The sequence below is a fragment of the Bacillus rossius genome, chromosome 8 (assembly GCF_032445375.1).
Source record: "Bacillus rossius redtenbacheri isolate Brsri chromosome 8, Brsri_v3, whole genome shotgun sequence".
NCBI lineage: Eukaryota > Metazoa > Arthropoda > Insecta > Phasmatodea > Bacillidae > Bacillus > Bacillus rossius.
Window position 1 is genome coordinate 55,573,165 of NC_086336.1, and position 19,269 is coordinate 55,592,433.

Genomic DNA, 19,269 nt, shown 5'->3' on the forward strand with positions numbered 1-19,269 from the left:
CACCGAAACATACATCCTAGAAAATCACAACACCGAAACAGACAACCTAGAAAATCACAACACCGAAACATACAACCTAGAAAATCACAACACCGAAACATACAACCTAGAAAATCACACCACCGAAACATACAACCTAGAAAATCACAACACCGAAACTTACAACCTAGAAAATCACAACACGGAAACATACAACCTAGAAAATCACTACACCGAAACATACAATCTAGAAAATCACTACACCGAAACATACAATCTAGAAAAACACAACACCGAAACATACAACCTAGAAAATCACAACACCGAAACATACAACCTAGAAAATCACAACACCGAAACATACATCCTAGAAAATCACAACACCGAAACAGACAACCTAGAAAATCACAACACCGAAACATACAACCTAGAAAATCACAACACCGAAACATACATCCTAGAAAATCACAACACCGAAACAGACAACCTAGAAAATCACAACACCGAAACATACAACCTAGAAAATCACAACACCGAAACATAGAACGTAGAAAATCACAACACCTGAACAACAGTCGTATTTGAAAAACAGTCATGATTTAGAAATGCCATATTTGAGAAACTGTACGCCTTAGAACTGTCTGCCATTGATTTAAGTCATGCCACGCATTCCTTGCCACATTTCAAGGGTCCTCCCTATTTCTCCCCCCCCCCCCCCTTCCCCTTCCCCATGCACCAACTCGTCTCGGGATAGTTTTTACTAACCCTTCCAAGGCTTGCAATTCTGCGGGCTTACAGAAGTGGAGGCCGCCCGTGCTTGGATCACGTGAAGTCGAGCCACGTCATAGCAACTCCCGTCCATTCTGTAAAGATGGCCAACTGGTATTAAAAAGGCGACGCAGGCCTCCGCGGCAGTTCCGAGAGATCCCACAGGCGAGTGGAGAGAAGCGAGTTCGGCGAGGACGAAGGACCCCCCCCCCCCCCCCCCCCCACTTTTTTTTCGAGCGGTGCGACGCGGAGCGACTGGGACCGTGAGATTGCGACCGAGTGGCGCGAGACACTGTGTGTGGACAGGCGCGTGGTAAGGGGGCGAACCACTGTTGAGCCTAGCTCCAGTGAGGAGTGCGAACTGTGGAACTTGACAGACATTTAAGTGATTTGTGAACATACATTTTTAAGTGTGATTATTTAATAATTAATGTTAATATTAGTAATTAATAAAACTGTGTAAAACTTAAATTGGGCTATCCTTACAAACCTCCCATTACCACTTGTAACAATAATTTAAATCAACTATACGTTAAGTATCAATTTCAGCATTTGGTTTGAATTGCAATAGCCCGCCACGTCCATCCCGTCATTCGATCCAATCAGAGGGCCCGAAATATTTCATCAGTCCATCCGTCAAAAGTATGGCGAACTTTTATACTTTAGACGTAATAATGAGGGATTTTATCTATGGTTTGGTTTCGCCGGAAAAAAAAACGTCGCCAGAATACAATGTTCGTTCAGGTATTTTGCGATGATAACATTACGGCTGTTATAACTCACGTCTCAATAATTTTAGTCATGAATAATAATTTTTTCTGAGGATTTACTGGTGCAATACGTACAGGAACATGAGTATAAAAAAAACAGCAAGAATTGATGTAAATCAATGTGTCCGAGAGTGCTTGGATAACGCTCGGAGTCCACACTAACACTCAGCTTGCGGCACTACACTGCGGCCGCTCTGGTACCTACGCTCTCCTCCCGTGAGGGGCGACGAGCCAAACAGCTGACCGCTCACTCCCCCCCCCCCCCCCCCACCCTGCCCAAACCAACCCAGTGACGGGAAGAGGTCGGAATTGGCGGAAGCGGAAGTCGACAGGGAGGATGTAGCCAGCGCAGCAGCGGCAGCAGCAGCAGCAGCAGCAGCAGCAGCAGCAGCTATGGAACGCGTACACAGAACCCTACCACTCCCCTCCAAAACCCCTACTCATTCCACAACAAGCCTAAACGTGCAACAGAGAAAGAACAACGCTGGTGTCCGTTAAAGGCAACATTCAAATACATCTAAAGCATCTCCAGGTTGCCAGTCTCCCATTTTGAATCTTGAAACATTGAATTTTCAAAACAAAACAAAATTGCAAATAATTTAAGAGGATAAACTGTTTAAATTATATATCTATACTTATTTTATTAATAAAGAGTATGAATTTTTGTTTGTAAAACATTAACTTGAAAAATATTAGGCCGCTTTCAATCATTGTTTCTTTGCTGTAAAATCTATTTATTCCAAAATATCATAGGATATGTTTTATTTAATTTTGGTTTCCATAAGATAGAGCAATATTCGTAAAGCTTATATATATATAATAAATGAGGTATAAAACTAGCAAGTCAACCTCATTTTTGGTTAAGTCCAGACTGTGAGTACTTATGTTTGCCATCATAAACACATGACCCAGTATTGTTTAAATAAATAAGAGTTTAAAAGTCAGATAAAAAAAATAGGGGGAGTTAAATATTACTTTAGAAATAATATTTTTATAGCGATTCTTAAAACGAAATTTGCTCTATTAAACATATCTACCAACCCATATGAAGTCAACTCCTACACCCAGTCATTGAATTAAGTATACAAACCATATACCAAAAATATAAGAATATTCAGTCGTATTTTCGTATTATTCTCCTTATCAGGTAGATTTCCAAGACAAGACTACCTATTGTAGCGGTTACCATGATGAGTTTTCCGGAAAATTTTTATATAGTTTTTCGTTTCATGGTCCATAGAAACAAAAACCATTGTCAAGTAAACATTTATATACACAAAAATACACACAAATACCCACACAAATTTACACGCCCATACATATACACACATAGGCTACATACATATCACAATTTTATAGACACGATAGCTGCCGTAATTTTTCACGAATCACTTTCCAACCGATACAGCAGTAATAACTAGAGACCTGTAAAATTCGCGATTTCAACTCCCTAAAGGATAGACTTCGTGATCCTCTATGCACTCGTGCAAATTTACATCTGCTGATTGGTTACCGACTCGTAACACCTGTTGACTGGAATGATCGTGATTCGCTAATTCTCCTGTTAAAGATTTTTCAATCCTTCAGATAAACTGTGGCCCAAATCACTGAAGCAAAAATAATGTCAAAAGTATTTGGACTCATCCTATCGCGAAATGAATCCGCGAATTTTACAGGTCTAGTAATAACAGACATAGTAATGGCAAATCTCGTAGGAGTTCGGGCGGGCTGTGTACGAGCTGTCTGTTGCGCTGCGCGGTCGTGCTCCCAAGTCGACAAACTGGTCACGTGGTCGACTGATGGAAGAAGGGGGAAGGAGGGGGGTAGCCGATGGCCTGGGAGTGACTGGGCGAATGTTTCCACCCGTCCAAATTAGTCACCATCGGCAAAACAGCCGGCTGTTGCCCGAGTAGAGCTGTGACCCGGGAGAAGAGAATTGTACCGATGTGTTGTTGGTGGGCGGGTGTGGCGAACAGTTTCTTGGAAAAAAAACGTCTCTCCATGTATTTGGTATACCCAGTAACTCAAGTGGTACCGAGAACTTTCGGAAAACACGTTCAACAATTTTTATTTTATTCTATTTAATACGTATTCTTCGACCAGTTGTGAAAATTACGTCTGCCAAGGGCCTGATGTGTGTGTATCTTTGGTCAATCTCGTGCAGTTGTTAATAAGCAAATGCACATTAATTATAAATTGACGAGACAGAAAAACGTAACAAATCACTTCGGCCAAAATTTTAATTTTATCTAATTCACAGAGTAATAATCATATAACATCGTTAATATGAATTATTAACTCTTTGTACTAGTTAACTGGGTTCAGTATTGCCCTTATTCGTTTGTTACACCTGTATAAAATACGAACTTTGACTTGTTACCTTTCACCCTGAAACCACCCAAAATCATTTCCGAGAAAATCTAAAAATAGACACAAAATTATAATAATGGTTTTATATTGTGTGGTTGTTGCAGTCTGCTGCCTCGTTGTGAGTTAGGCCTGGTTTATAAACTACGCAAGACGCAATAACGCTATCGTTCAACTTTTCAACTCTCTTGAATTTTGGTTTGCATTTCCAGGAGGCCACATTTGAAGAGAAGTGTACCAAAAATTTTAAGGTTGTATACCATACTGGCATAGAAGGAGCACTTTTTTTTAAGTGAAGCTTCTTTGCTGAGGGGACTATGAAAATTACGATCGCATGATGGGAATAGTCAGGTACGTGGTGGGGGCACCGGTAGGGCAAGAGAGTGCGTCAGCGGCGACGCCACTCCAACGCATGCACTAGCGGTCGAATGGGAAGACGGCAAAAGGGTATGGGGGGGGGGGGGGGTTAGGTACGTAGCGGAGTATGCTACATGCTAGTTGTAACGGCCGGAAGGGGAGACGGCAGGGGTGAGGTAGAAATGACGCAGCAGTGATGCTACGGAATTCTCGTAACGCTGCTTGTGTTCGTTTACTCCTCAGTTTTCGTAACGACTGACGCCAATACATTTTTTATTTTATTTAAAGTATCTGCAATTTATTTATTCACGCGGAAATCAGACATAGATGTTTTGCATTTAGACATTTACCGTTTAAAATTATCAATTTCACTTCTGTCCAGTTTGCAATTTTTTTTAGCGACTACGACGGAAGGAAAAATGTAAAGATTGAATATCATTAGTGTTCACTATGTACTTGTGCTTTGTTTACTCTATAGTCATTACCTTGGTCACTTCCAAGGACACGACGGTCAGTGTTCCTAAAAGTCCTGTCACACTGTCAAATTTTAGCTTCAAACACCTTCCAACATGTTGTATCCGATAAAGTTTCGAGGGTAATGACGTCATCTATAACGTCACCAGCACAGCCATGATTGACCAGTTGGCGGACTTGAGTTTCCATCAAATATTTTGCATATGTGACGGGTTCCAAAATAAGTTGGATGTTGGATGTGATCGGTCAATCAAAAAACGGAAATGTCGCCCATTTCCGTCTCAATTATTCTTTAAAAAGGCGACGATCACATAAAGTTAAATAACTAAAATAATGTTAATATGAATGTCACATGCAAAAACATTTTATGGGAAAATATGAAATTATGTTTCTTTAACTTTCAAAAATTGTGATTTTAATTCATGTTAAAAATATTTTTAAAAAATACCTACAGTTATAACAAGTCAAAAAATTCCGTTTATCACTGATGCATTATTTAATTTAAAAATTAAGAAAAATTCTGAAAAGATCGAGATAGCGCGGACCAAAAATAAATTCTGATAGTGTGCCACTATTTAAAACATATTTGAGGTTATCTGTCCAAAAATAACCATATTCCATGGAGAAAACTGGAAGCCATTCTCCGTCCAATACTTCCGCTCCAACTCCCACCGTCACGTGACAGGTATTTGACAGTGTGACAGGGTCCTTGAGGGGTGGCTGCCTACAGGTCACCTGCGAAGTACCTGTACAGGGGGAAATTCCAAGGCCGCGACACGAAGTCGCTCTCGGAACAGCAGCCTCTGCTTCCCGGGCGCGAAGCCTCGATTACACTGGGCGACTTGCCTCGATAACCGTCTGCGGGAAAAGAAAAAAAAAAAAAAAAAATCCCCTCGTGCGCTTCCAAACGGTGCTTCAAAACTTACTGCCCAGTTTAGAAAGTGAAAATTGTTTTACAACAGAGCCAAATAACTTAACGATTATATAAATACATGCATGGCGTAGAGATCCCGGGGTTTTCCAGAGGCGACTCTTTCCCCCCCCCCCCCCCCCCCCACAAGTGAAAAAAAAAAAAAACCAGGTGGCCCGCTTGCGCATGCTAAGTCGTCATGTGAAATGATACTGATAAACGTTTTCCCCTCCCCCCGGAAGAATCCTAAAGATTTTCGCCCGTGCATTTATGTAATCGAAAAATATTAAATTATTATTTTTTTTTTCAAACCGAGACTTGGAGTGAACAATAATCCAATAATACATAGTCGTGAATTTCTATACGCTGTAAACAGATTTTTGTTATCAAGGTTTGTTACCTGGGAAGTAAAAGTACACCAAGGATTTTAAATTTAACTAAATTATGGCAAACTATAAAAAAAAAAATCAACAGATGACGTGCGTGGGCACCCAGGACTAGTTCGCGGAGGTTCACACGTGGATGAAGTTCTGATCAGTGGACTATATTTAAAAATCATCCGTGTAAAGTACTGTAATCGTATTAATGTTAAAGATGGGTCCGCAATTAAAAAAAAACCAAAAATAAGCGAGTGCATAGCAGACCAAGCACACTACCGTGCACGCAACCCGTATGAAATTGGTTCACAACTTAAATTTAAATTACTGATAATTTCAGCAAATGAAAAATCGCGATGTATTCGACACCTGTTGGCAGTGTTAGAAAATAACTGTATTAAATAATTATCCCTTGACATTTGACCAGCAGATTGTAATCAAAACAATTTTTATTTTTTGTTCTATAATTTTATTTTTTTTATCTTATTACCACGTAGATATTGTACTTTTATTTACATTAATTACGAGTTTTTATAATGGCATTAATTAATATTTAAAGGAGGAATTACACCAGAGCATTCTAATACGTCGACAAACTTATAGCGACAATATGATTCATTAATATAATCTAGTACCATCAAAATTGCACCCTACTCTTTTCTCAACGGCTGACGCGGTAAGCGTCCGTAACAGAAATAAAATATATTCATTAACCTCCTATGCGAACGACTGCCATATGCGCTGTTGCGTATCAGTACGTTTGAAAAATATAAAGGCGGTCAAACACAAAAGCTACACTTAACCTACTGATTTTTTAATTTTTTTTTTTTCAATTGTGGACTCAGCTTAAGAATAATTTCCTTTTTATCAGAAATAAGAAGTGTTTGTGCTCGCATTAAGTTTTGACGTCGCCACTATCAGCGGTGATGGGTACATGCACGTATTACCTACCGCAGATGACCTCACAAAAAAACCATGTTTTTGACGTGACAACGTCTAATAAATAGATGAACGCCGGCTGCACGCACGAAAAAGGATGACTCATTGTCCCGTTACGCTCATTGTACGCTTGCGCCGCATCTGTCTCTCTTCCACTCGATTGTAACAACCATCGATTTGACTTTTTCTAGGCACATTAAACTTGAAACACTCCCATTCGTTTCCCACTTTTCCTATCATCGTCCTATCCTTAACAGAACAACACAGATTGGAAGAAGTTAAATAGCAAACATGTATAAAAGTAATAGTTAAAATAATCTGTTCTTTAAAGTAATAAACATATTTGAAATAATGATTTCAAATAAAAGTAAATCTATCAATTAAATTGTAGATTTCATTTCACCCCTTCTTTGTATCCATACAAAATAGTGATAATTCAATAAAAATGATTCAATTTTATTCTTAAAAGAATGGAATCATTTCATCAATGTTTTGGTATGACGTTGTCACGTTAAACTATCGTCCGTAAACCGACTTCACAGACAACCCAATTTTTCGACTCCTTGTTTTTTTCCTCTCCAGTCCTGGTCGCGGCTGCGTGGGTAGTGAACAAACAACCCCCCCCCCCCCCCCCCCCCCCCCCCCCGCAGCACATTCGGGCCGAGGTCCCGGGCGATCCATCACAGTTGAGAAGTTTCCGGGGGAACCTTTGACACGCGTCCACGTGGATTTACACTACGTGTTAGCACACATATCTCGGCCCCTCTAACTGTACACCTCTCCCGACATATCCAGACGGCCTCGGTACCGGCAGGGCGCGTGCGCGTGTGTATGTTGTCATCCATCTCGGAAAACGGTCGAAGAGGACCGATGCGAGACGGATAAAAAAAAAAAAAAAACATCACGTGTATTGTTTATTCGTCGATGTGTCCTGCCTCGTGGCAGGAGAGACACACTTCGACTTGGAATACCACCGGCCGGCGTAGGATCTGTTTCAGTGAACCAGAGGTGTCCGCCTAGGGAAGCCTACGATTCACTCATCCTTCTGAACATACCAGAATACTCACGTTGGCAAGCCTTCTTTCAACAGACGAGAGAGCCAAACGTCCGATCGTGCATCTTCGTTTTTTTTTTTGTTCATTGTAAATAATTATACAACTCAGGATAACTAATGGTCAATTAGGTTAGGTTAGCTACATTATAAATACTTTAAAACATTGTAGACGATTGATTTGGTTAGGATAGCTACATTAAAGATACTGTGAAATCATGTAAACGGTTTCCTAGCGCTGGATAGCTACATATTAAAAAGTTATTTGCTAAGCAACCATAAAATGATTTTACATTATTTTTAATGTAGCTATACTTACCTATTATAACCAACCATCCACAATGTTTTAAAGTATTTATAATTACTTCTTGCTAATTTTACGAATTACATCTTATAAGTTGAACCCGCGTATTTGGAGAATAAATGCCAGCGAATTTCCCCCCCCCCCCCCCAAACCCAAATAAATACACCTGTTGTAGTACGGGAAAAAAAGCGAGCATGAATTTCGGGGAACTTTGGGGTTTGGCTCTCTCGTCTGTGAAAAAAGGCTTGCCAACGTGAGTATTCGGGTATGTCCAGAAGGACGAGTGAATCGTAGGCTTCCCGTCTGCCTAGCTGTATTTGTGTCGGGGATTAAGTGCGACTCTCGCTGATGCTTCCAGCGCGGCATCGCCTCTAAGGGCGGTTATTCCTAGACATTCGGGCAAGGTAGCGAAAAAAAGCACTACTTTGTTGGGACACAACTGTAACGTATCTCTCAGGCCGTATTCCAAAATGTTTCCGAACCCAATCTCTGTTTGGTAACGAAAAGAGTAACCGTTTTAATAAACTGTGCCCTGCTCGAGGCTAGCAACCGAGATAAATGCATTCTAGCGTACGTTTGGCAACCATCGATACATTTACTACGACAAAAATTCTACAGATAGCAGCACTATCGTGCGAATTAAATGTATAATTTTATTTTTCTCAAATAACTTTTAAGTTGAGACTATTTCTTGTTATGACCATTAAAATGTACAAAACTATACCAGAATAGATTCGCTAACATAAGTTTCATTTGGCACACCAACACGCTTAGTACGTCCCACGATTATCATAAAAATGACTATGCGAGTTAATGGCGCCAGATGCTATTCAACCATCTCGACGAAATAATCGAAAGGGTAAGCTCTGCACATGCGCGTGATTTTGGCAACAGAACGGCAAAATATAGGACACCAAAATAGGTTCACTAAAAATAAGGGGGGCCATTTCCTATCATGCATTAGGAATATGGTTTAGGGCACAGGTTATATGCATATTAAACACCTAAACCTTTATTTTTGTGTCGTGGAATACCCGCATAAGTGCAAGTCTCTGAATCATCACGCAATCTTTGTTCGTGTACTGTGAGATGCGATTCTTAACCATGCCTATTATATGGCGGAGAAATGAAGATAAAGTTATATGGGAGTCCCGTAAGTACTTTCAAAGAATCTATTGAAAAAGTGCTACCTAAACATTATTCTCAAAACATCAGTTTTTATCCATTTTCTTTCTAAAAAAAAATTGAAAGTGAAATAGAGAAAATAGAATTACAATTTCAACCTCAACATATTCTTAAAAGTAATTTGTGAACAGATACTATTCATATAATATTGACCAGTTTTAAATAGCGTGGCTTGTTTCCTGCAAACCGTACGTGTGGCAGTTTTCGGCACGTCAAGGCATAAATCAAAAGTCCCAGTTCTGTACCTCGTTCCAACCAAAAATTTACACGCACGCTCTAGTCTGTAAACGCCCCGAGGAAACAACGTATTTCACGCGGGCGATTACAACTATCATGATAATCACACCAGTTCACTAGTGTCGACTCAAAAAAGACGCCAAAGCTATGTCCTATGCCATGTCAAACAAAATAATAATAATACGGAAACTTTATTGCAAGAGTTATCAAAATATTTAAAATTGCAAGATGGCGAGGTCTAACTTTCCGCTCGAGGTCTGATGACGGCGAAAGCTGTAATTAACTTGTATTCCGTGTTTTTTATGCATTCTATAAGTTTTTCTATGACATCCAGTGCAAAACATGCAATGGCTTATGTCTATGAAATAGTTCTGAATCGTTCTTACCCATCGGGAGAATGATTCAAAGTAGGTAGGTACGTAAAAACTTTATAAAACACTATTGGTAGTTAAATCTGCAACGGGGAAAAGTTTTGGGTAGATTAAAGAACTAAACGTTTTAAAAGAGAAAATAAGAAGGGAGTCTTGTGGTTTCCTCGAAAAATCCACAATTTCTCGCACGACGCGAGACTTGGGAAAACCAAAGGAAGAGAAGAGACATTTTCGTGGGCCGATTTGTCCGGTGAGAAGCGTGGAGGGACCCGACTGTGCCCTGTTAGCGGCCGCCATGACGTGACGACCGGGAGCTAATAGGCCGAACGTTACTCGGCAAGTAAGCAGCCGATGGGACGCCCACGGCCACGATGGACTTGGATAGGGGAGGGAGGCTACCGCCAGATAAGGTCAACAAGCCCTCGGGGGCAGTAGGTGTGGAAATTCCATCTTCCTTCCCTCTCACTCCTACAGTTCATCCTTGTCTCCTTCGGAGTCACGGCTACCGTGTAGCTGTAATCCTCCGTACATTTCTCAGGCCAGGTTTAAAAAACTACGCAATCAACGAAAGAAGAAAAGTCAAAGTTGTCGCGAGACTGTCACCAACTCTCGTAATTTACAATTGCAAAACAGTAGAAAATCAAATTTCTATCCCAGGATTCTTTCGATGATTGATATTTATCACGAAAACATAAAAATATATATTCATTAATTTGTTTTAGAAGTTTTATATTATTTCACTGTGTAAAAGTATTACATGCGTGAACTTGACGTATGTAGTAAAACCAACATCGTGCGCTACCGTACACTTAACGTCCGAGACTAAAAATTTTTTTTTCTCAGGAAAAATACTCTTCAAATATGGCCGTCGGAACGCAAGCCAAAACGCAAGAAAGTTGGAAGTTGAAATGTACTACCTGGGCGTTACTGCGCCATGCGTAGTTTGTAAACCGGTTGCGTCTGTTACGTAATTTATAAACCAGGCCTAAAGACTCGTTCTTACACGTAGGTAACGTAATTTAATTTCCTTGCCAACAGTAATATAGGTCTATTCATGTAATTTAATTACTATAGCTCTCGCATATTGTGTTTCATCTAACATATCCTCAACAAATATTTACTAAAGATTATTTAATGGTGGAAAAAAGAAGCGAAAGTGCCCATAATTACGACCACTTGAGTGACCTTATACACATCGAAAATTAAGCGTACTTACTACTGAGCGCGTTACGCACTATTATGGCTATAGGATGTTTTAAACGTTTTGGTGATTGCGTCACGTAAGATAGGTTTCATCAAACTTTTGAAAAACGAATTAAGTTTATCAACCTGCTTTTTTAATCATGAAGCTTACAACACGACACCATAATATTTATGACGTCACCAACATGGATTCACTCACGTAATTGCAATATATTGTATTTGAGTCATCCTTTGTTCTTTTCAAGTATATTATCATTGGCCAATATTTATGACGTAATATTGAGAAGTAAACTTGACCCAATAAACCGTTGCCCCCGGAAAAAGCGTAAAAAAAGGTTATTCTAGTCCTGATACAGCCATTGCGCAAGTTGAACTTGAACGTGGACAATTTTCTTGTAATAAACGTTATTTTCTGCTCAAGTACCTTTGACGAAAAGTGCCTCACAAAGTAATTATTTTACCGTTAATATCAGCAGTACACTTCAAATAAAGTTTTGAAATATATTTGTTTTAAAGTGACGGTAACACGTTGCGCAACAGACAATATGCTTCACTTGTAATTTCACAAATTATATTTTTTTATAGATTTGAAGTGGTTGGAACTTTTCAAATCACTTTAATTCTATCGCTTCATTTTATGAGACAAAAAATTACAGCCCAGTAATAGTTTATACCCAGAAGTATGACTTACGTTGTTTTTAAGAACGAATCAAAAAGTTTTAACCTAAAAATGTTAAAATCATTGAAAAACGTACGTAGGCTACTGGGGTTTCAATGTCTCATAACGTCTTACATCTTGCCATGGCATAATCAGTACAAACAAATTAGATTTTCTGTACTCTTTACGTTATTTTTTTTTTTGCCTACAGCTTGCGCAAACAGCAGTCAGGGTGCAAGTGTTGATTCACGTAACTATGCTTGCGTCACGTTCTACAGGTGATCTAAGGATCTACAATATTCCTTGTCGAGACCCAAGGAACACAGGATTAGGAAAAGGCAGGACCGGTCGCCACGTTATATAACTATCGCCTTATCGCAATACTGTGTTGAATGTACTCACGTCAGACGCCTCGGCTTGTTCCGTTACGCACAGCGAACACACAAGCACTGAGCTCCGCGCACCATCTAACCGACACACTCATCGCTGACTACGAGGTTTCACCGCCAAGCGGCGTGGATAAGTAACACAGCGCATGCGCACATACGTCACAGGGTGCGTTCCGTTTTACTCGCAACGACTTCAAATGTACAAGCAAAGTTACAAATTATTATTTTTTGTCTCAGAAAATTAAAGGTGTAGTATCTATCTGAAATTATTTTGCTTGTAATATTTCGTGTTTTTGCACACAATTTTAAATAAAATCGTAATGAAACCATGCTTAATTGTTTATAAAAGGCAAATTATTCTAGTTAAGTCATTATATGCGCATTGAATTGTTAATTCCCGATTTGACTACTGAAAATACATACAAAACCTGATTCGAAAAGCAGTAATACAATTTTTGAGCCAGTAATAAATTATTACGTTAGTAGAACTTCTAACATACTACAGTTGCTAGGGAAAATTACATATTACAGTGGCTTTTGAATTAACTTGACGATCCAAAGCAGAAAATTGGCACTGGCCATTCAGCCATAAATATAGTCAGTGTCTCATGTAAGTTGTCTCAGATTTGACAGTTCTCAAAAGCAATAAATGCTACTAGCAGTACATATTTCTCAACTGTCACTTGCAAAGCCTCACATGACGTTCTTTCTCGAACACTGGCAACCACAATACACTGTTGACAACCACCAGGCCAGAAGAATACGTAGAAAGTTGGTAATACTTCAGGAACTGGTCTCAGTAACACAGACCATGTACGTGCTGTTCAACTCATATGCGTAGTTATCAAAAATATTGTTTACGATATTTTAATTAGTTGACGCGTGGTCTTCGGTGACTTCACCCCGGGATGTCCCCAATAGATCCGTTTGGTCTTTGGGCCAATGTACCGTAAATACAAACACGTAATTGTAAATTGAGTTCGGTGAATTTTTTTTTTTTTAAATGTGTTAACATCTTAGCTCTCGGTATACCTCATTTTGTAGGAGTAATTTCGTGAATGGAAATGAAGTCGCATGGAACGGAAATGTGTAACCACGATGCTGACATCTGTGGTGGGTGGCGAGAACCAAAGTTCACAAAGCCAAAGAGAAACTTTATAGTAATAAATCAGGTGAAGGTATTTTTTTAAAAGATTTTTTTTTTCGTTTGTATAGGAGCCGTTTCATTATATAGTTTAAAATTTCGGTCTTCTAGTGGAACGATTCGATAATCGACATAGCTGCTCCAGCAGCGAAATCTAGCGGCAGGTGCGGAAATTACGCGTGATTCGTGTCCAGAAATGTAGTTGAAAACACATTTTGCGAATATTTATCACGCTCGGCAATATTTTAAAGAATTATACGTTAAATTTCGTATTCGAGGCCCGAGTTTCGGATTATAAGTTTATTTGCAACATGAGAACCTATGAATTAGCTCGTTACCGAGGTTAGATGTTACACATTCTGGCGAGTATCTACTGAAGGAATCGCTGACATGTTTTTTATTATTATATTCAGCTTATGTTTGAGACATTATTTTTTTTAGAACAAAAATTTACATTTATGTTTAATAATCAATTGTTAAACATTTTTGATAGATTACACAGAAAAATTTTTCTATACAAAATTTTAAAAATACAATTATAATAAAAGGATTACCAATGCACCAATTTAACCTTTTGTCGTAAACAAAATTCTGACACGCATTTCAGTAACTCCGAGCCCGTGACGCGATGTGAAGGAAAAATCCTTTCTAATCGGTTATTCTAGTCACGTTAGCCATTTATGTCGCCTGGATGTAGTAGGTGTACCGAATGTGAGTGGTTAGAAATCTTCGGGCAGTCGCCGTTGTGCTATTGCTATTAGAGCGTTAGAAAAATAAATTATTTTTCCATCGCGTCATGAGTACCACGGGACTGAACACGATCCTCAGAATTTGGTTTTCGAAAGATGGGTGGACTGGTGGATTGGAAATGCTATTATTATTCGTGTTATTTTCGTTTTTTTTTTGTTTTTTTTACTAAATTAATCTGTAATATCTCTGAAACGCGTTTTATGTCCAGAGATATATCGAACAGATATAAAATTTTTAACTAAACATATTTCTCTCAAACAAGTCGATCAAAGAAAAACCTGCAAGAGCTGATATCTGTCGTGTGTCTGATGCGTACGTGATGGCCAGAAACACTTTTCAATTATTGATTGTTTATTTTTGTTTAGTGGTTAAAAACCGCAAGTTCAAATTTACGCGGTATTTGATCATCGCATAACATCGTCCGCGTAGCGCTGTCACCCTATTGCGATTCCAGCGCATGGAAGACTATAAGAAATTCTCGTATTTTATTTTTTTATTGCATTCTTGAAAACATGACTCTTTTTGTTTTCTTTCTGCCTACCTATATACAGCAAATAGAATCTAAATGATTCGTTATCTCAGTATTAAAAAAAATTATTCTTGAATGAACATCAATTAATAAAATACTCAGCATTTACTCAAAAGAAGTATTTCATACATGCAAAAACCACCATATTCGTGTTATGGACATAGTTTCAATATTGTTACGAGTTATACCTAATGTGAGGGGAACTGGGTTCGTAAGGGATAGCCCAATTAAGTTTGATTACAATTTTTTTAATTACTAATATTTACATCACTAATAAATAATTATGCATAAAAAATGGACGATCATCAATCACTGGTACTTAAAAATGTTTATTCACAAGTCACTCAATGTCTGTCAAGTTCCACAGTTCTCACTCCTCACTGGAGCTAGGCTCAAACAGTGGTTCGGCCCTTACCTCGCGCTGTCCACGCACACAGTCTCTCACCACTCAATCGCACTCTCTCGATCCCGTCGCTCCGCGTCGCGCCACTCCCGAGAGGGTCACTCATCCTCGCACTTCCCTTCACTCTCTGAACTCTCTGAACTCGCTCGGAACTCGTGGAACACCCGCGGATGTCGGTGTCGCCGCTTAAACACTTGTGGCGCCCTTCTCGAACCGACGAGAGCGGCTGAAAGCGAGTCGCGTCATCCCGGGCCGACCCGAGACACCCGAAACTTCGAGAAAGTGCGGCGCCCATTCACGCCACTTCACGCGGTGGTCTCTATGAGCCCGGAATTCCCAGGCCGCTAAAGGTGCTAACAGTCCCGGGGCGGGACCATGACAGGATGTGGAAAGGGGAGAGGGGGTAGCGAGGACCCTTGTGATCCGGCCAGGCACTCGTGGCATGCCTTACGTCAGTGGACGGCGCGTGACGTCAGTGGCCGAGCGTTGGCGCCAGCCAGCTCCGAACCTGAGCGCATCGCGGTCTCGTCTCTCGCGTTCGTAACAATATATTTTTTGTAATATTAAAAAAATATTTCTTGGCAACTGGTTTCCAAAAGTGTATATATATAAAAAAAGTGCAGAATTTTTTTCTTTTTGTGTATATTAGCTGCACGTCTCTCATGACGGTGTTCGGTGAGGCTGTGTGGATGAGGGGGGAAAAGGGGGGGGGGGCGAAAGAACGGCGGCAGAGGGCAGTGCGATGAGCGAGAGCGACTAGCGGAATCTCGGGCCGCGCCTCGTCGTATGACTCAGCACCTTGGCTGCTTTGGCCGCGGTGCGAAGCGACCAGGATCTGAACCCCCCTCCTCTTCACTCTCTCACTCTCACTCTCTCTCTCTCTCTCTCTCTCTCTCCTCTTCTGACCAGGCGCACGTCTTCCGGGTCACCACACTTCGCTGGTGGTGTTATTGACGCGTAACAAACACCTCAGCTCTCGACAATACGGCATTTGGTTGATATCGTGAACGGAACGGAAGTCACAAAGGAATGGAAATGTGTAACCACATTGCTGCCATCTGTGGCGGATGGTGGGAACCAATGTTCGCAAAGACAAAGAAAAAAACTTTATAGTAGGTAACAAATCACATCAAAGTTTTTTTTTTTTTTTTTTAAAGTCTTTTCCGCTTGTATCGGAGTCGTTTTATTATATAGTTTAATATTTCCGTATGTTAATAAAATGATTAAATAGTTGTCGTAGCTGCTCCGGCAACGAATTCTAGCGGCGATTGAAGAAACTACGTGTTATTCGCGTCCAGAAATATATATTTGAAACACACAATTTGCGTATATATTGATCATGCTCGGCATTATTTTAAAGATTTCTACGTTATAATTTTGTGTCCAAATTTCGTATTATAAATGCATTTGCAACATGAGAACACATGAATTTCCTCGTTACCCAGGTTAGGTGAAACACTGGCGAATACGGCAAGACTGGCTCACACACACATATATACACACACACACATATATTTTTTTGAGACAGACCTTGCCGAGAGGTCTGAGTGTCGTATGAAATAGCCTCTCTTGGAAAATTTGAAAATTAACTCTTAAAGGCGATAGATAGTATCCTATTTTCGTGTTCTATTTATTTTTATTAAATTCACAATATTACTATCATTATTTATTTATAATGTTTATTATCAACTTTATACGTATTTATATGATAGCTGTTACACTCTATGAGATCAATTTTTATGTCAACACTAGCATTAACTAAGAGCGCTTAAATATTTTTTGGTGGGACCTTCGATCATCTGAAGTCGGTGGTACTTCTTTTAGATCTACTGAGTCATGCAACGAACTGTGTAAATTTAGACCCAAAAATATATTAAATAACCTCTTTAGACGCGTGTACAAAGTTTTGACTGTAATAGATTATAAGTTGTGTGTACTTATTAGGTGTTTTTTTTTACTGTCGTTTTGTGCAATGAATATAAACTAATACATTAAAATAATGGTGTTTCATGTTGAGTTAAAATATAAATTTGACGTATTGAACAGTTTTGTGATACCTATATATTTTTGCACTGAAAATAGGTTGTTTAAAATGCTTCGAAACGACACATTACGTATTCACGTAAAGAATCGGTTATAAATGTGTGCACAACGCAAACAGACGTTAACAGTTGTACAGTTAAACAAGTGGTTTGGTGTTCATACAGAACACAAATCCTCCTATGCGACCTGTTATTTACGCCCGTGCAGCGCGAAGGAAAAATGTAAACAAACTACACCGAGCTGCTGTGCATGACGGAGTAAAGGTTTCATTTATTCGCTTTACCTGCTTAACAGCGCATGCGCAATGCGAATTAAAGTGCTTGCATTATGGCTTCTACGAAGCTCAGTCTTCACTACGTCTCGCAAACCTTTTTTTTTTTTTTTTAGCACGAGCGTATTTAGTGCCGTCATAACCCAAAGTAGGTATGTATCGGTGTATTGCGTTCTAGAACCTAGACGTTATGGTTTGTCGTGTATTCATCCTCATTGTTTTCCTCCATTTCAAGCAAGACACTCGTTTAGAGAGAGCAACATATTTCTAATTCAATTGAATGGTTTGTAAAATATTTCAAATTTCACATCAAAAGCTTTTCAACAAAATAATTTGAAAAATATCACAAAGTGCATTTTGGGGGACCGTTGGTTGTGGCCAAACTTAAAAAATTACTAATTGCAAACATTAAAAGTTATTGCTGTCCTATTGGTAACAGTTTTTTTTTAGCATAAATAACAAACACCTATTTCTTTACCCCCGTTAATTTATGCCATTTTGGTTTGTGATATAATTCTCAGTTGTTTGTACTAATGTTACACCACTAAAATTCCGGACTTTTATTTATACCACTTAGTGTAACAGTCGTGTTGAGATTTCATTTGTGTTTCGGTTTCATCTTTTAGCCTTGGAGGGGGATTAATGGTCCGCGTATGATCAGTTGGTTAACTATTGATGTAGACTTTGTGGCTTTTTCTTGCCCCATTGTCTGGGAAAATCGCCGAATATTAAAAATCTGCATTAATTAACACACTGGCACAGTTATTTTGTTTGTAATTGCACACAACCGAGATAAATTATGTTTTATATGTTTATTGAAGTGTTTGAAAACATTTTGGCAAAATTAAAATTACCTATATGATTTTTAATCACGAAATTTATTTAGCTAAGAAAGGGTAAATGATAATACGATAAAATAATAAATAAACATTTAGGGTGCCAACAATTTTTTAAAAATATTTTGTTTAACCATGTTCAACCATGTTAAAATCCATATCACTATACAAACATGGTTACAACGTTTTAAATGGGTGACAACATATTTCCCTCCAAACATTATCTTTCAAATCAGCCTTATATCACTATGTATACGGTGAAAACGATAATTTTTTAATGGGACAAGTAATGTTAATACTTGCAATACGAATTAACGGAAATGTAAATAAATTATTTTCTATTATTTCTACGATTTGTGATGATTTTTTTCAAGTGAACACTAATTAGATTTATTTATAGTTACAATGTTAACACACTACGAATAACTCAAAATCAAACCTTGCAAACACTTCTCTTTTATAAAACCACTTTCTCAATAAATAAATAAATAAACAAAACGAGGCTCCTAATTTTTTTTCTCCACCATTTGGTATATATTTAGCAATGAATTACAACCCTTGGAATATTGATACCGTACACAATTATTAAGTGTGATATTTAAAGAATAGTGGTTCCATTCAAGCAAACCTGTGAGCTTTCTCGAAGATAGGTTGCTTGACCTGCGAGCGCGCAATGCCTCTCTTGCCACATCTTCTTGAGGCTGTTGGTTGCTGCACATTTCAAGAGGAACCAATATAACCTTTGAACGACTTCCAGAGTAGAGAAATACCGTAGCGCCTGGTGGTGTTGACTCCTTCTGAAACAGAAGTGGGAAGTTGGGTATGTTACGTAAAATACTCTGCAGTAAATTCTTTCAATTATTTCATCAATCTGCCCCTCACTTTTACCACCCCTCACGTTCAATATTTTAAGCTGTTATTTATAAGGAATTTCTTATTATTTAATACCCTGTT

General features: G+C 38.9%; 1 long non-coding RNA gene across 1 annotated transcript in view; it reads right to left on the minus strand.

Annotated features, from left to right (window-relative positions):
* The window catches only part of LOC134534967 (uncharacterized), a 963,569-nt gene that overhangs the window by 226,727 nt on the left and 717,573 nt on the right, over positions 1-19,269 (minus strand). The window contains exon 4 of the long non-coding RNA XR_010075561.1: positions 18,944-19,112. This is a non-coding gene — a long non-coding RNA (uncharacterized LOC134534967). The remainder of the gene's footprint in view (positions 1-18,943; positions 19,113-19,269) is intronic.